Genomic DNA, 18,378 nt, shown 5'->3' on the forward strand with positions numbered 1-18,378 from the left:
CAATAATGCAATTTGAGGTAATTCATGATAATTGTGATTTCCTTGATTGTTGTTGTTAATTTCTTTCAATAATTGTAGTTATATTCTATTCTTGTTATCAATTTACTATGCTTTTCTTTCATGCCTCCCAAGTGTTTGATGAAATGCTTGGTAGGAATTTAGTGTAGCTTTTGTTCCTCTTGGCTTTGGTTGAGTAATTAGTGACTCTTGAGTTATCTAATCCTTTTGTTGATTGATAATTAGAAGTTGCTAATTGATTTGAATACCTCTAAAGCTAATCTTTCCTTTAGGAGTTGATTAGGACTTGAGGAATCAAATTGATTCATCCACTTGACTTTCCTCCATGGTTAGAGGTTAACTAAGTGGGAGTAATGGATAATTTGTTATCATAATTGAGGAGGATAACTAGGATAGGACTTCTAGTTCTCATATCTTGCCAAGAGCTTTATTAGTTGTTAGGTTATTTCCCTTGCCATTTATAATTCTTGTCTATAATCTCAAAAACCCCAAAATAACTCACGACCAATAACAAGACACTTTATTATAAATCCTAGGGAGAACGACCCGAGGTTTGAATACTTCGGTTTATAAAATTAGGGGTTTGTTACTTGTGACAAACAATCTTTTGTATGAAAGGATTAGTGATTGGTTTAGAAACTATACTTGCAACGAGAATTCATTTGTGAATTTCTAAACCATCAAAAATCCATTCGTCACTCCCTTCATTCCAAGAGTTGGGGCTTAGGAATTAGAGGTTTATGTTAACATAGAAGGTTCGTATCCAAAATTGAATAAGGAGAGGAAGTCCTCTAGTAAGCAAGATTAAAAAGAGGATAAAACATCCTTGATCAAGGGCCAAGATCCAAAGGAGGTGTCGAAAGATACATCGACAACCAATCCAAATCTCAAGAGTAAAGAAGAGGAAGAGGCCTTGACAGAAACTTTTGATTCTAGATTCAAAGATGATTTGGATGTCATATTTCGTGAAAATTGGCTTTGGCTATGTGACCGCAGTGTCAGTGCTTCCTTTTCACTTCCAAGGTAACCTTGAAGGCCCTTGGAATTGTCTTGAAAGAAATTGTGATGATGTCATCCTAGGAGACAAGTGCAGATTTGTCAAAAATAGGTTGATAAAAAAAAGGACCGTTTGAAAGGCCTAATGAGATAACCAAGGGCCACCTTTGACCTTTTCATATTAAAGTCAAGGTGGAAGAATTGGTGATTAATTACATCCTAGTGAATAATGGAGCTACGATTAATCTACTACCTAAGAGTATGTTACCTCTGATCCAAAAGTCAGTCAGAGATTTGATAAAGATAAACCTGACTGTCATTGGGTTCAATAGTAAGTCGATAATAGCCTAGGAAATGATCCCACTCATGGTCAAAGTAGGGAGTGTCGAATGACCAATAATGTTTATAGTAGTGCCTACAAAGATAACCTTTAATATGCTATTGGGAAGAGATTGGATCCATGGAGTAAGGGCAATTCTCTCAATTTTGCATCAAAAGTTGGTGCTTTGGGACGAGGATGGAAGAATCAAGGAGATTGAAGCTGATGACAGCCCTTGCTATGTTGAACAAATGAATGTCAGTTTCAAGGAATATCATGCTAGTGTTCGACCACTAGATATTGATATGAGCACCTTTGACCCAAATATCATCAAAGGTTGCTATGTTGGGACCCAGAGTATGAAACTAGTCCCAAAGGGTAAGGAAGACTTGGCTACAGAATCTGTACTGGATTGTGTATAAGATCTCGACCCTTTAGGGTTCGAGAAATCTAATTTATTTTAAGAAGATTTGCACAATAAAAAAATTGAGGTACAAGATCCACTAGAAGAAGTCAAGATTGGTGGAGAAGGTCGAATAACCTATGTCAGCAAGTATTTGCTCTTTTTAGAGAAGAGCTAATAGAGGTGTTGAAGAATATCAAGATTGTTTTGCCTAGTAATATGAAGAGATGCCTGGCTTGGATAGATCTTTGATCGAGCACAAGCTCCCTATCATGCCTAATACTCGACCCATCAAACAAGTTCCCAAATGCTTTACACCTGAAATCATGGTCAAAATCAAGGAAGAAGTTGAGCGTTTGCTGAAAACAAGATTTATTCGAACCGCCAGGTATGTCGAATAGATTTTTAATATTGTACCTGTAATTAAGAAAAATGGAAAGCTAAGAGAATGTATTAATTTCAGGGATTTGAATAAAGTAACACCAAAGGAAGAGTATCACATGCCAATTGTAGATATGCTGATCGACTCTGCAGCAGGAAGTGAACTTCTGTGTTTCATGGATGGATACTCAGGATATAATCAGATATTTATATCTCAAGAAGATGTATTAAAAACGGTGTTTCGATGCCCAGGAGCTATCGGCACCTACGAATGACTAGTCATGTCATTTGGATTAAAGAATTCAGGTACAACTTACCAAAGAGCGATGAACTCTATTTTTCATGATTTTGTTCGTAAGTTTATGAAAATTTATATTGATGATGTGGTTGTAAAGTTGGAGTCGAAACAATCACATTTGAATAATTTAGAAACTACTGTTAAAGAAATGAGACATCATCAACTTAAAATGAATCCATTAAAATATGCTTTTAGTGTATCTACAGAAAAATTTCTTGGATTTATAGTGTAGAAAAAAGGAGTAGCTATCGACACCAACAAGTACAAGGCTATTTTCGATTTCAGTACCTCCCAAGAATAAGAAAGAACTTCAATCTTTCTTAGGTAAAGTAAATTTTCTTCAACATTTCATTTCAAACCTTTCAGGTAAAATAAGGATATTACTCTTTTGTTGAAATTGAAACAAGGAGAAGAATTCAAATGGGAGGATGAGCACCAATAGGCATTCGACTAGATAAAGCAATATTTGACTTCACCACCAATCCTAGTACCTATTAAGCAAGGCCGACTATTGAAATTATACATAGTTGCATCAGAAAAAACTTTAGGGAGCATGCTAATCCAAGAAGATGTAGATGGTAACGAGTGAGTAGTTTATTAGTTTATTATCTAAGTCGAATGTTGACTGATATAAAAACTAGATATAGTATAGTCAAAAAGCTTTGCTTAGCCCTATACTTCTCTTGTACTAAACTTAAAAGTTATTTAATTGTAAAGATTATTTATGTCATTTCAAAATTTGATGTTATTAAAAGCATGTTTTCTTATTCAATTTTGAGTGGTCTAATGGGAAATAGATGCTAAGTTTAATCGAATATACTTTATGTTATGCCCTGCTAAGGCTGTCAAAGGACAAGGGATTGCTGACTTCCTAGCAAATTACCCTTGTGTTAACATAGATGAAAAGGTCTTCGAAAATATAACTAGATATTTAGAACTTAAGCTTTGGAAATTATTTTTTGATGGATCTAAGCACCAGTATGGGGTAGGAGTCGGGATAGTAATAATCACTCCTGATGGCATGCCAACTAAGTTTATGTTTCGACTAGAGCTAGTTTATCAAATAATGAAGCAGAATATGAGGTCTTGATCATTGGCCTAGAATCATTAATCGAAAAAGGGATCAAATAGTCAAAATAATGAAAGATTCACAACTAGTAATTCAATAATTCGCTAGAAACTATCGAGTTATAAGTCAAAATCTAGCTAAATATTTCATGATAGCAGCTCGACTGTTAGTTGAATTCGACTTTGTTTCAATAAAGCATATATTTAGAGAGTCAAAGCAAGAAGCCAATGACTTAGCTCAAATGGATTTTAGCTATAAAATATCTCCTAATTTGATAAGAATTTAGTGAAATTAAAACAAACTTAACTTTTTTGGAATTAAGAGAAGTTTGTTGTGCAAGATAATAAGTTTTAAAGGGGCAATTTGTTGGTACTAAAAATGGATTTCTTGACTAGGGTTTTCTCTCTTCTTCCCCTCTTCTCCATTTCAGCACCCCACTCTCTTACTCTAGGATTAATGAGCTGAATTGCTCATAACTAAGGTTTATATATGTTGGATCTTGGGCCAACGTGGGCCTGGTTCACTTGGTTTAGCCCATTGGCCCAATTTTGGGCCAAATCATTTAAGATTAGCATTTTAAATCGCACTTTAAATATTTTTTACTTTCTAAATTATAAATTCTAACTTTTTAATATCTATCACTCATAAATTATTTTTCTCAGCTGCAGTATCGGACAGATCTTAACCGGTACTGTCGGTCAAATTTCGATTATGCGTTTTCATGCAGAAAACTATGTTTTTCGACTCAGAAAAATTCACTAAGTCCAAATATTATATTTAAATTTCCAAATTATGATTCTAAATTTTTCTAACAATTTTCGTCCATATTTAATTTATTATTTATTTAATTATGATTTGACCGGGTTTTATAATACTGACGCAATGGAAGATAATGGAGTGCATATGAGTGTCAGGAGTCCACTATTAATTTATTTCCTGTTTTATTTTATTTTATTTTTTTGTTCTTTCTTTTCCTGTTAATTTATTTTATCTTAATTTTCTTTATTTCATTTTTGTTCTTTAAGCATTTTGCTATCTTTCAGTTCCAATTTTACTTGCTTATCTATTTAAACTTTTTATTTATTTGATATTTCCTTTGATCGCAATTCTTTGCATTATTTTCCACAGTTCGATATCACTGAGCATTTTATACGCTTTTTGACACAAATACTAAGTATTTCTTGGGTTGAGCCCACTCTTTTTCAGAGGAGTCGTATTTGGTCCCCGAACTGAGATCTTGATACAAGGTTGATTCGACATCCTATCAAGGTTACTAAAATCAAGTGAAATAAATTAGAATGCCCGTGAGACTCTGGGTTAAGTTAATGTGTCAAACTTTGTATACGATTATGCAATGGCAAATTAATAATTTCTGATAGAGCCTCTACTTCGACTGATATATATCTACAATCTCTTGTTAATGAGTTGAATCAATTTTCGTCTTTTTAGGTATCCATTAAATTTAATTTCACACTTAGAGTCATATCACTACAAGATTTATATTTGGTTGAGGGAGTCTTTTAGTAGATGTTTTCAAAAACCTCCAAAATATATTTTATTTATGGCAATTTATAAAACTTTTCCTAATAGTTAATTCATGATTAAAATTTAAACTCTCACTTAACAAAAAACTCTATTATCTAAGTTTTCAAGAAATGAGAGAGTGAGTCAAAGAGAAGAGAAGAGAATGGCGACAAAATCCTAACTTCTCTACTGGTTGTGTAGCTATCGTTGCAGTTATCGTTTTCCTCGTCGTTTCTACTGCCATTCCCACCACAGTTGTCACAGAAAGCTTCTCAATCGAGCCACCTCCTCTATGAATATTATGGTTTCAGAACTATTTGCTCTATAGCCACTGTTGCTGCTGTAGTTTCCGCCTCAATTTTTGTCATCGTTGTTGTGGTAGAAAGCTTTTGAATTAAGCCACCTCCTCTGTCAACACGTTTTCAGATCTGTTTGCTCTGTAGCCACTGTTGTTGCTACAGTTTCTACTATCGTTGCCACCGTATTTGCCATGGTAGAAAGCTTCTGGATCGAGCTTCTTCTTCAACGCAGCTTCTTATTCGAGCTGTTGCTGGTATTCTTCTTCTTCTCCATATTTCACTTGTCTCTTTATGTTTCTTTGCTTTTTTATTTTGTGAATTGTAATTGCTTGATTAATTAATTATTCTCTTATCCTATGAATTGACATTTTGATCTATTCCTAAAGAAATACTCATACTTCACTTGGTGTATAATAATAATAATAATCAAAGTTCATGATTCTTCACTGTTTTCTCTATTCTTGATAATCACAACTACTACAGACTCACTCTGCATCAGCTTCCTTCCTTCGCTTTATAAATTGATCAATTAGTTATACTAATTAAAATTAACAACTTAAATAAAGAAAGTGGAGATGCAATTGAAGATTTGGATGGTAAGTAGTTGATTTGTGCATGTTAATTCTACATACAAGTCTTAAAGAGTGACTATTTGATATATTCTTTTCCTAGATGTTGCCGAACAAGATGAAGGAGACCCAATTTCCTTACTGCCTCATTATCCGTGGGAAAGGAGTGACCGTGATTATCAATATGTGGTATATGATATTTTATATGTTGTGTGCTATATTACAAATATGCCTTAACAGCTCAAATAACTAGAGGTAGACGAAGACCTAGAAAAACTATTAGGCAAAATCATTAATGGTTAACTATGTATCATTCATGATATAATACTATGGTGTTGCCTAATTCATGTTGCCTCATCTAATAGTAATGGAACAAGTTATTGGTTGTTGTAGATCCCTTTTTTATTTGACATTAGTTTCATAGTCTGTGGTTTGGCTTAAAGGTTTTAAAATGGATTGTTTTTAGGAATTGTGTTTTTGCTGCAGATTTTTTAACTAATAAGCATGTTAACCATTGAGTTGCACATGCTTTTGCAATATTCAGGTGCATAAGTTCTGCATCTAACCCATGTTTAGGATACTAGTGAAGGAATGGAACAAAATTTCATTAATCTTATATGGAAGTAATTATATTTGGACAAAAGGAAGCATTAATGTTGCTTGGAGATTATAGTTTTTACTTTGTACATTACTCTTTTCCACTCTAATCTAGGTTATAATTTTTAGTTTCCCTTGAATTTTTGTACATTCATATGCATATTTAAATTTCCACCTACTTGGATAAGGCCTAGTCATCATTCAAACAAGGAAATTTATTTCCTTTTTTATATCCCTTGACTCCTGTCATCCAATTATGTTTTAAGGGTGCTTTATACTTATTGGATCAAGGTGTGCCATTTTTTGTAAGATCAAATGGTATCATTGTACTTTTGTCCATGAAGTTTTTTTTAAATGGTTTGCTACTTTTTGTTTGATGAGTTTTACAAATATATTTTAATTTCATATGTCATATTTTAATCCTTTTGTTATTCGAATATTTTTGTGTAGCTTCTTGGCAGGATGTTCAACATTCTACATGATAATAAACAGGAATTTGCTGGAGACAAGAGAAGAACTGTTTTGAGACCTCCACAGGTTCTTCGTGAGGGCATAAAGAAAATTGTTTTTGTCAATTTTACAGACCATGTTGTTATTTTACTCATCTGTTGGACATCTCTTATGGCCACTTGGCCAACTATTTCTTTATTTTGTTATTTTCTTCATTGCATCAACAATTAATATTTACACTATCCATTCTCTTCTTTTCTTAATGTTTTGTTGCTCCCCAATCTTGTAGGATGCATCGACCATGTTATGGCTTTTTTTTTTGCTGAACTGAGTACAAGTGGCTCTTTAGATGGACAGCAAGGATTGATTGTGAAGGGAGTATTTACACTAAAAAACTTTCAAGGAATTCTGCAACGATATATTAGTAAGTATTTGTTAGAATATATGATGCTTTATTATATCATTCCTACTTTCTAGTATTATTTTTATAATAAATTCAACTGATTACATTTTGTTTGATGCCTCCTTGCATCTCCAATAGTCCTAATGTACCTTTTGGTTCTTGCATTTCTTTGTATTTTTGGTTTTAGAGTCAAAGGTTAACCTATTTTTCTATTTTTTAGATTAATATGTCACTTTCCTTGGGTGTAAAAGTCCAAACACAATACTTTCTAAGGAGAATCGTCTGTTCTTCTTTGATGTGATAAGGTAAAATTCCCATGTGCAATGATGTTATTTCGTCTGTTCTTCTTTCTAAGGAGAATTGTCTGTTCTTCTTTTCTGATATTTTGTTTTCATTCAATTTATGGTCAATGATGTTATTTCCTCTATCATTTTTACCCTCATGTATTGTGCATTACTGAAATTTCTGCTTAATTTTATGTTTACATATAGGCTAATGATGCTAAAAGCGAGTCTACTACTCCCTTTGATGCTAGGATCTTCTGGTGATAGCAATGAACATCAGAAGACAAATGTTTGAGACTTTTATGAAGTTAGATGATATTGAAACATTGAAATTGTGGTTTTATTTTATTTTTTAAAGAAAAAAGAGTAATCGTTATATAGACAAAATGATATGCAATTATGTTTGAAACTAATAAGTTTGAGAACTTTTATATATATACACATTGTCTTATATTGAGGAATAATTATTTGTTTTGGTGTCATTAAGGAATTAATGTGCTATAAAAGATTTAGTTTTAAAATTTTAATATTAAAAAATAAATTTCTAATTTAAGTAGTGTGTGAATGAGATGGAACTAATGAATGTTTTGAAAATAGAAATAAATAAATAATTACAAGATTTGTGAAAGTTTGAAAATCCCACAAAATAGTTAATCTTTGTTAAAATAGAAAATTAATTTGTCGAGGTTTTAAACTGCGACAAAAGTGATTTGAAACTGCCACAAAAGACTAATATCAAACCCCCACTAAACACACAAAAAATCCCGATAAAAGAGCCCGTGACACCTCAATTTTTAGGGTTTTAGAAACCATAAAAAATTATTTGGTGGGGGTTATGAACCTCCACTGATTGACATAAAAACTGTCACAAATAGCCAAATTTCTTGTAGTGTATTAATGTGGATAACTGATAAATTTTGTGCGTATAAAATGTTGTCCAATCGAATGATGCAGAAAATGTTATCTTACCTCGTTTGTATGGACAATACCAAAGCTTTTCAATTTTAGTATGGTAAAAAAAATCTTAGTTTGATTATAATAAAATGAGGTTTTTTGAAAAAAATACAAATACATGACAATTGATTTTCCAGTCTTTATAAAGATTTTTCATTATTATCATATAGTTATCAAGTGATCATTGGAATGGTTCAAATTATAGGACAAAAATACTCCAATTTATTTACTTGAAAATTCTTTATTGAGTCTTCTCTTATCTTCTCTGTGTTTTTCTTTATTCAATATAAACTAATAAATCATTTTCTCTTTCTTGGATATAAAGTAATATTATAGTCATTTTTTTAGTATTATACTTCAATTGATTTATATTAATTCTTGTTCTGATTGATTTAATACTTTTGAATGTATAGAACAGAATAGTGACTTAGCAGTCACATAAGTGGATGCATGCACTATATATACATGATGAGCGAAAATTATTTCTCACGGATGCCGGCAAGGACACCGGATCATTCAAATAATACCATGATGAGTGAATATTGTTCCCACGAGGATTAAAAGACTAAGCATGTAAATATCAAATTAAATTGCTAATTATATCAATAGAACCTGGAATGGAGAATTGTTGTGACTTGCTGGAAACTTAAAAGACTTGAATTTCGGGTTGCTTAAGTGCTGAAGACTTTGAGGCAATGAGTGAATTGTGAGAAATTAATGGGAGTGAATGTCTAGGGTTTTAGAGATGTTCACGTTCTAAGGAAAATCAATCATTGCTAACCTAACTCTAAAGTTGGCAAATCTTTGTTTACGATGAATCTAAGGTAACCGATTTCCGATATCTTGGCTTCTCGATTTCTCTTAATTAACCAACCGCCAATGTCTTAGTTAATTGATTAATCAAAGAGGTTAAGTGCAAAAATATGATTTAATTCCTCAATGAGAAAACATAATTTTTGAGAATTGTCCTAATCCAAATTATATATCACGTATTCAAAACTAGGATAATAAAAAATCATGTATTGTGTTGCACACTTACGAAATCTCCTACGTCTAGTTGATTTAAAAATTTATGCGAAAGAGTTTTCAAGCACAATTTGAAAAACTATTCTGTTGAATCAGTTAACAAACCCAAAACGAGATTAGCACACCTGTCGATGTTACTAATTCTTTATTGTTGAAGAATGAAATACTCAATCATAAACAGATTAATGCAAAGCTTTAAAATGAAGGAAAACTTAGATTAATAAACCATCAAAACATGAACAGAGCTCCTAACCCTTTGACAAAGGTTTAGTTACTCATGCTGTGTGCATGAAACAAAGATGAAAGTGTTACCTAGGTCGTTAGGTCCTCCCCTTTCTGTAAATCCAATTCACTTATTTATACATAGGGTTCTAATTCAGAATTCAAATCTAATTTTATCTTAATCATAAGGATTAAGATAATTTATATTCAATTCAAATCTTAAAAATTCAAAACAGAATCAAATTCAAAACTAATTAATTATAGAATCTTCTCTTTTCTTCAATTTGAAAGCATATCTTTGAAACTTGGACCTTAGAGGATGATTACTAGAGGATCTACTAGGCTAGGCTTTGAAATTGGGATTAGCACCCCGTAGATCTACTTACCCAAGCCCCTCCTTGACACGGTCATACCACAAGCATATAGCTAAAGACTTTAAATTCTCAGACATCGATGTCTAGAGCCACTTTGGACTACTAAATATTTTGTCTCAAGAAAATTCTTGATTGTGAGCTTTCGATCGATAATTCTGGACCAATTGACCCAAGTTACTAGGTGATGAAGCACCTCTCGACTCTAGTTACCTGAGCCCTATCTTTGGACAATCAATACTACAGACACATAACTGGGCTCTTCAACCATTGAAGCTTAGAGCTTTGTAACTTTGATTTTCTTTTTGATCATTTTCTTTTTGTTCTTTTCTTTTTCTTTGCTGTTTCTTTTCTCTCTTTCATTTTCAATTCAAGGATCTTTTGTTTGTTTAGAGATCTCATAATACTTCTCTAGCCTCTGCTCATAAAGACTCGTTCTTCTCCTTCCTTTAAGATCATTAACCTTTAATTACAGTCCATGGAATATAATCACAAGTTCATGTACCACCATTTTTCATATAAGGATTTTATTCATTATTTTCATTTTTCTTTCATTAAGTAACTCTCATTCATGAGGTTTTGGAAAGCTCAGAAGACAAGTTTGGTAATAAGTATGGAGAGTGCAAATAAAAGAGATATGCATGATGTACGAGTAGATGAATGAAAGGAAATTCAAAAGAAAAGGAAAGCTAACCACCATAAGCCACATTACTTACCTTACTGGTTGCCCTTGTTGCTCTCTCCATCTTTACCCTTGGTCTTTAATTGCAATACCAAACTTAGGAGTTTGTCCATATACAGATTGTTGAATACCAAACTTGAAGTTTGGTTACATAATCAAACAATAAAAAGAATGGAGGAATATAAAATGCAAAGTATGTGTGGCGTTAGGCGCTTATATGCATGAATGAATATTTTAGAAAAATTTTTGTTATTTTTATTTTTTTTTATTTTTTAATTTTGAAATATGATGCATGAGTGATGATAATGAAAAACTAAACATTGACCTAATAGTAGGTTATGCATTCAAGTAGTTCAATGACTAAACAGGTTTGGTTGCCTTCCGACAAACGCTCTTTTATTGTCACTAGCTTGACATTGCTTCCCTTCGGTGGGAGCTGGGAAGCTTGAGGAACTTTACTAGACACCTCAGTACCATCTATGTCAATGCATGATCCCTCATCTTCATATCGATTCTTGTTTTGATGCATGCTGCTAGTTCTTCTATCAGTGTCCAAGCTTTTTCTATTATTTTCTTCTTCAATGAACCTCCAGCCCAACTATTCATCACTATTTTGTAATCTTTAGAGAGCCCATTATAAAAGTACAAGATCAGGATTTCCTTGGGTATATCCTGTTGTGAATTTTTCTTTAGTAGCTCGTTGTATCTCTTCCAAGACTTATGGAATCTTTCACCATCTTTTTGAGAAAAGCATGTAACTTCTTTCCACAATTGTCCCACAATGGCCTTCTCCTCCACCTTTTCTTTACTAGTTTCTAGCACTAGTGGTTGATGGTCATCAAGAGTGTAAGAGAGTAACCCTTCTTCCAGAGTCTCTTCCACTAAAAAATCAATTAGATCAATTTGCATGCAATTTTCTATCTCATTCGTATGTTGCATGGCTTTAAAGACATTGAAGCTCAATTTCTCATCATGGAATCTTAATTTCAATTTTTCCTTTTGAACATCTATGAGTGCATGACTAGTGGTTAGGAAAGGCCTTCTTAGAATAATAGAAGCATCATCATTTTCTTCCATATCAAGAACCACAAAATTCACAGGGAATATAAACTCTCCGACTTTAACTAGCAAGTTTTCCACCACTCCATGAGGGATCTTTATTGATTTATCCGCTAGTTGAAGAGAAATTCGTGTGGGTTTGATTTCTTCTATTTGCATTTTCTTCATCATGGACAGTCGCATTAAGTTAATGCTTGCTCCTAGATCACATAATTCTTTCCCAATTGCGGTGTCTCCTATAGTGCATGGGATTTAAAAACTCTCTGGAGGCAATTTTCTTTGAATAATGGCACTGCATTCCTTGGTGAGGATCACAGTTTCATCTTCTTTAAGGGTTCTCTTCTTGGTTAACAAATCCTTCATGAATTTTTCATAAAGAGGTATTTGCTCCAAGACCTCTGCAAACGGAATATTGATTTGTAACTTCTTAAAAATTTCTAAAAACTTGGAGTATTATTGCTGTTAAGTCTCCTTTTGTAATCTTTGTGAAAAGAAAATTTTAGGGGCATACGTTCTTTCCCTTGTGACTTCCCTTAAAGCTTGGGGTAGTAGAATATGGACCTCTTGTATTTGTTTGTTTTTCTCTTCTGATGGTTCTTCTTCTCCCTTGCAGTTTGTTCCTTCTTGGCTAACCACTTTGCCACTTCTCAGATTGATAACCTTACACTCCTCCCTAGGATTTAAAATTGTGTCACTAGAAAGGGAGTGTAGAGGCTTCTCTGCCAATTATCTGGCGATCTGGCCAACTTGCACTTCTAAGTTTCTTATAGATGCTTCTTGATTCTTGAAATTAGCCCTTTGTCTCCATTATAAATTCCTTGGTTTGTTGCATGAATTTCTTGGAAAAATTCTCCAATGTATTGTCCACAGAAGGCTTTTGGAAATTTTGTGGTTGTGTTGAAGATGATCCTTGTTGATATATAGTGTTGAAATTTCTCTGTCATTGATCTTTCTACCCAAAATTTGGATGGTCCTCCAACCTAGATTGTATGTCTTTAAGTAAGGGTCATTTTGTGGATTTCTTGAAAATTTTTTCATGTAGTGCACTTGCTCCCGAGAGGAATGCTCTTCCTTGAACAATTCACAATCTTCATCTTGATGGTCTCCTCCACATAAGTTGTATGTTGCAACTTATGTCCTCACTACTGAGACTTGCATGTTGCCTATTTGTCTAGTAAGTGAGCTAAGTTGTTGAGCCATGGTTTTATTTTGTGCCAGTAGAGCATCCAAAGTGTCTAGCTTTACTATCCTCTTAGTGCCATACATGTAGTAGTTCTTAGCCACTATCTCAATCAGCTCTAAGGCTTCTTCGGGTGTCTTCCGGTGCAAAGATCCTCCAACTGAGGAATCAATTAAGGTCCTACAGGTTTGAGATAATCCATTATAGAATGTTTGGAGTTATAGCCACTCATAGAATGCATGATGAGGGCATTTTCTAAGCATCTCCTTGTATCTTTCCATGCTTTATAAAGGGAGTCTCCTTCCTTCTAAGTGAATGTATGAATGTCATTCCTCAATTTTACTAGCTTTTAAGGGGAGAAGTACTTTGTTAGTAACTTGTTCACCATGTCATCCAGGTTACTATAGTCCCTAAGGGATGAGATTGGAGTCACTGTTTGGCCCTATTACTACAAGAAAAATATGTTTTAGCGACAAACTTTTAGTGGCAATAACATAATAGCCACTAATTTCTTAATTCAAGTTATCTTTTTGCGGCAATTATATATTTGCAGTTATTACTATATATTATGATGACAATTTTTATTATTGCCATTAATAAATACAAAAAATATTTTTTAGTAAAAAAATTTTAGTGGCCATAAAATTATGGTCAGTATTATTCTTATTAAAATTATATTGTAATGACAATTGTTATTATTACTATCACTACCTTTTTAATAAAATATTTTTAGTGACCATAGAACTATGGCTAATATTATTGGTATTAAAATATTTTTTTATCTAAAACAAAGAAACAAGAGATTCAGAGAAACTAAAGCTAGGTCTCAAAGAAGAGAGAGCCTGAGCTCACCGCCGAAGCTAGCCATAGCCGTCGCTGCCGCCCTCGCCACCGCAGTTCAGATCAAGCAAAGGTTTATACCTATCGCTTTCTATCTCTCTCTCTGGGTTTTTATTTAGGCTTCACAAACTCGCTCTTTGACTCAGATCCTTCTTGTAGCTCTGATCTGCTCCTTCAGGTATCGTCGAGTCGACTTATTCACAACTTCGGTCTACTGTGCTCTCTCTAACATCTCCTTCATTTCATTCTCTTACAAGTTAGATCTTCGCGTTTGCGTTACTCATTATTTTTACTATTTTAGATCTTGCGGTTCCAGTTCTTAAGCTTCCAATTTAGTTTTCTGCTATTAATACTAATTCTTGTTTGTGCAACTGAAGCTATGTATCGTCAATTGAACTATCGTTTTTTTATTTTTAATTTAAGATGTGAGATGATAAAGGAATCTGCAATTTAGATGATGACTGATTAATGTGCCTTTGGATCTGTGTTTTTAGCTTACGAGCTTGGTTTGAGTGTTTTAGGTTAGGAATCTGACAAATTTTTCTTGGTTTTAATGTGTGTTCATTTCACACAGTCATTTCTTTGATGTGTTGTTACTTTTTTCGTGTTGCCAAGTGTTTGGTTAAGTCATTGTTGTTGATTCTTTATTTTTAAATATGAATATTGTTGATTTTGCCAATTTGTGTAGATAATTGATTATACTGTTGAAGCCTTGGATAAAACACATCCTCTTAACATGAATGTATAAGATGTAAAATGTACCAGTAGCATGTGTGTGTTTGATTGAGCAAGATTTCAATTTTGTAGTTGCAGTTTTTGAACATTGCCTTTTAACATTTGCATTTCAGCTTTATTCTTTCTTCAATTAAGAAACATGATCATATCTTTTTAGATGATATATAATATTTCATCTCATGTTGACTAATAAATTCCATTAATTTACACCTTGAGTTATGTCACTTTATTATTCTTTGGCAAAGTGCCAAATTATGGTACTTAAACAATTATAAATAAAAAATAATTGACTTTTCTGTAAGATAAATATAATTGATAGTGAAGAATACATGAGTGCAGCATTTTAATGTTTAGATTAAGCCATAAGTGGCTATGTAAAACTATAAAGGATAAAAAAAAGATCTGAGGCAGAAATTCCACACATTAATTTATGTTACTTTATCAAAAGTTTATCATGTTACTTTATCAAAAGTTTATAGCTTATTCTGTTATTATTACAATTAATTTATATTACGTTGTCAAGTGTTGATTGATGCATTTTCCTGCATTTTAGTTTATTAATTTCTGTATAATTGTTTCATATGCAGGTGAACTCTATGAGCTTGATGGAAGAAAGTCAAGACCAATATCTCATGGCCCATCCTCACCAAGTACATTGTTGAAGGTAAGAACCTATGTATGTGAAATTGTACAGGCAATAACTGTATTGTTCTTAAAGATATGCATTCTATAAAAAGGACCTTGAAAAATATTCAAGTTGGTCTACTACTCTATTATGCTCACACAACCATTTCTCCTATGCTAAACTCCTTGGTCTTATTAGTCTATACACAAGTTATGTAAAATCACAGAGGAGTAGTAATAGTTATGACTTATTTTAATACATAAATGTTATGTAAATAACCAGTGTTAGTCATTATATATGAGATTGTTATAAAATAGGAAAAAAACAAACTATATATGATAATGATGCCGAATAATTTTATTTTTAATCTTGCATTTAAACTAATATTAGTAAATTTTTTATTTATTTTTGTTAAAAGTGTTAATCCCCTACTATTGCTGTTTTTTATATGTAAGACTCATTATACTTATTTTTCTTTCATTTTTATATATTTATATGAATTAATTATTTAGTTAAAATTTTACTTCTTTAAATAAAAGTATTGGATCATGCATGAGGCATGATGGACTCAAGAATAGAAAGAATATGAAATTATAGCTAAGGTCCCACCATTTGCATGCAGAATTACTTGCTAAGGTCCCATCAATAGCATCGTCCCTTTGGCAATATTTTCTAGGAAGCCAACATTCTTTCTAGACATTGTTGCTCAGTGTGTATTCAGCATAGACTTGTTTGTAAAATGCTGATTGTTGTGTCCTTATTTAATTAATTTTTCTCCTTATAAAGTTTGAGTGTTTGTGCTGAGTCTTGAATCTATTTTCTTATTTAATCATGTCTTAACTTGTTTGATTTAATTATCTGTAGATTGAAGAGTAAAAAAAAAAGAAAAAAATGAGAGGAAATTCCCAGCTTAATTAAATAGAAAAACCAGCTATTATACCTATAGCTTATGCCAAAGTTGAGCAATTATAATTCAGATTTTTGCCAATTTTAAGGTTGATAACTAACTAATTTTTTATTTACCTATGTTAGAATTGGTTACCTTATTTCCTAGTCTTTGATGTCTGATGCTTATATATTTTTAATTTATTTATTTTAATTAGGATATAAAATATCTAAAGAAGGATCATGTACAATTCTAGAAATAGAAGATGGATACAATGTGATAGAATTAGTGAAGAGTATCTAGAGGGATTAGAAAAGTTTTTAGACCATGTCTTTTGTCATAGTAATGGAGAATCAATTGCTTGTCCCTGTAAGAAATGTGTGTTACACTATTTAATGGATCGGACAATGGCTTATGGTCACCTTATGGTTAATGGTATTATGTCATCATATGACACTTGATTTTATCATGGGGAATTATTAAACTCACCTACTTCTATTGGGGAAACTAATTGTATAGAAGAAACTTTTAGGGGTGATGATATGCTAGGAATGATAGCGGATGTTTATAATGGCTTTACCCAGAGCATAGATAATGAACTTTTAGAAAGTGGTGATGAGGAGCCAAACATGTATCAAGAAATGAATATCATCCAGAAGTGGAAATGTTTGACAAGTTATTAAAAGATACAGATGAAGAATTATATATTGGATGCAAAAAATTCAGCAAGCTTTCTTTACTATTGCAACTTTACCATCTAAAGTAATTATTCAAATGGAGCAATGAGTCTTTTAACGCATTGCTATGATTATTAAAGGAAGTATTACCGATGGTGAGAAGTTACCTAGTTCTTATTATAATACTAAAAAGATGGTTAAGGGATTGCGCTTTAAGTATGAAATGATCCATGCTTGTCCCAACGATCGTATGTTTTTTAGGAATGAATTGACTAATAAGAACATCAACAAGTTCTCAATTTGTGGAGCTTCTAGGTGGAAAAACAGTAAGAAAATAATTTCTGCTAAGGTTCTAAGGTATTTTTCCCTTAAGCCAATGTTGCAGAGATTGTTTATGTCTTCAAGAACTTCTAAATTAATGAAATGACATCATGATGAATGCAATAAAGATGGAAATTTTGCAACATCCTACAGATTCTGAAGTGTGGAAAAGTTTTGACAATTCTCATAAAGAATTTTCTAAAGATCTTCGCAATATTTGTTTAGGATTAGCTGCTGATGGATTTAATCCATATAGTAAAATGCAAAGTAAACATAGCACATGGCTAGTGATTTTAATGCCATATAACATTCTACCATGGCTGTACATGAAGCAAGAGTTTTTTATTTTGTCATCACTCATTCCTGGACAAACAGCGTCTGAAAATAATATTGATGTTTTCTTGCAATCTTTGATAGAAGAGTTAAAGGAATTATGGGATGTTGGGGTGGAAACCTATGATGCCTTTGATAAGAAGATATTTAATATGAAAGCAGTGCTCATGTGGATGATAAATGATTTTCCAGCATATGGTAACTTATCTAGTTGGTGTACTTATGCTGAATTTGCTTGCCCTTCTTGCCATATAAAAACTCATTCTATAAAGTTCAGAAAAAGTCAAAAGTATTGCTACATGGGTTATCGACGCCTCTTGAAGTCTAATCATAAATATTAAAATGATGCAAGGTCTTTCGATGGGACTAAAGAATCAAGAGTTGTAGCTGATCCAATATCAGGGTCATCAGTTTTGAGTCAAACTATAAGCATAAATTTTTTCCTTGGTAAGCTTGGTAAAGATGTTAGTGAGGTGATAAAAACTACATGGAGAAAAAGGAGAATTTTTTCAATCTCCCTTATTAGGAAACAAATTTGGTGCGACATAACCTTGACGTGATGCACATAGAAAAAAATGTGTGTGATAACTTGATATATACATTGTTAAGTCTGGGTAAAAAGTCGAAAGATAACTTGAAGGATCGGTTGGACTTAAAAGAGATGAATATAAGACCTAGCTTATGGCCACAACGATGAACTAATGGAAAGACATTTCTTCTTCCTTCTTATTTCTCAATGTCTTCTGCTGAAAAAAAGTTGTTTTATGAAGTACTAGAAAATGTTAAACTTCCACATGGCTATGCATCTAATGTCAATCGTTGCATTCGGAAACAAAAAGTATCAGGGCTAAAATCTT

At 32.6% G+C, this 18,378-nt stretch overlaps 1 non-coding gene and 1 pseudogene across 1 annotated transcript; both read left to right on the forward strand.

Annotated features, from left to right (window-relative positions):
* The first annotated feature begins 1,963 nt into the window (after positions 1-1,963).
* Positions 1,964-7,905, forward strand: LOC107494139 (eukaryotic translation initiation factor 2 subunit beta-like; annotated as a pseudogene).
* A 5,433-nt stretch (positions 7,906-13,338) lies between these two features.
* Positions 13,339-13,444, forward strand: LOC127740153 (small nucleolar RNA R71). Its single transcript, XR_008000834.1, has one exon. It is a non-coding gene; the product is annotated as a small nucleolar RNA R71 (small nucleolar RNA).
* The last annotated feature ends 4,934 nt before the right edge of the window (positions 13,445-18,378 follow it).

This window comes from Arachis duranensis, chromosome 6 (genome assembly GCF_000817695.3).
Source record: "Arachis duranensis cultivar V14167 chromosome 6, aradu.V14167.gnm2.J7QH, whole genome shotgun sequence".
Lineage (NCBI taxonomy): Eukaryota > Viridiplantae > Streptophyta > Magnoliopsida > Fabales > Fabaceae > Arachis > Arachis duranensis.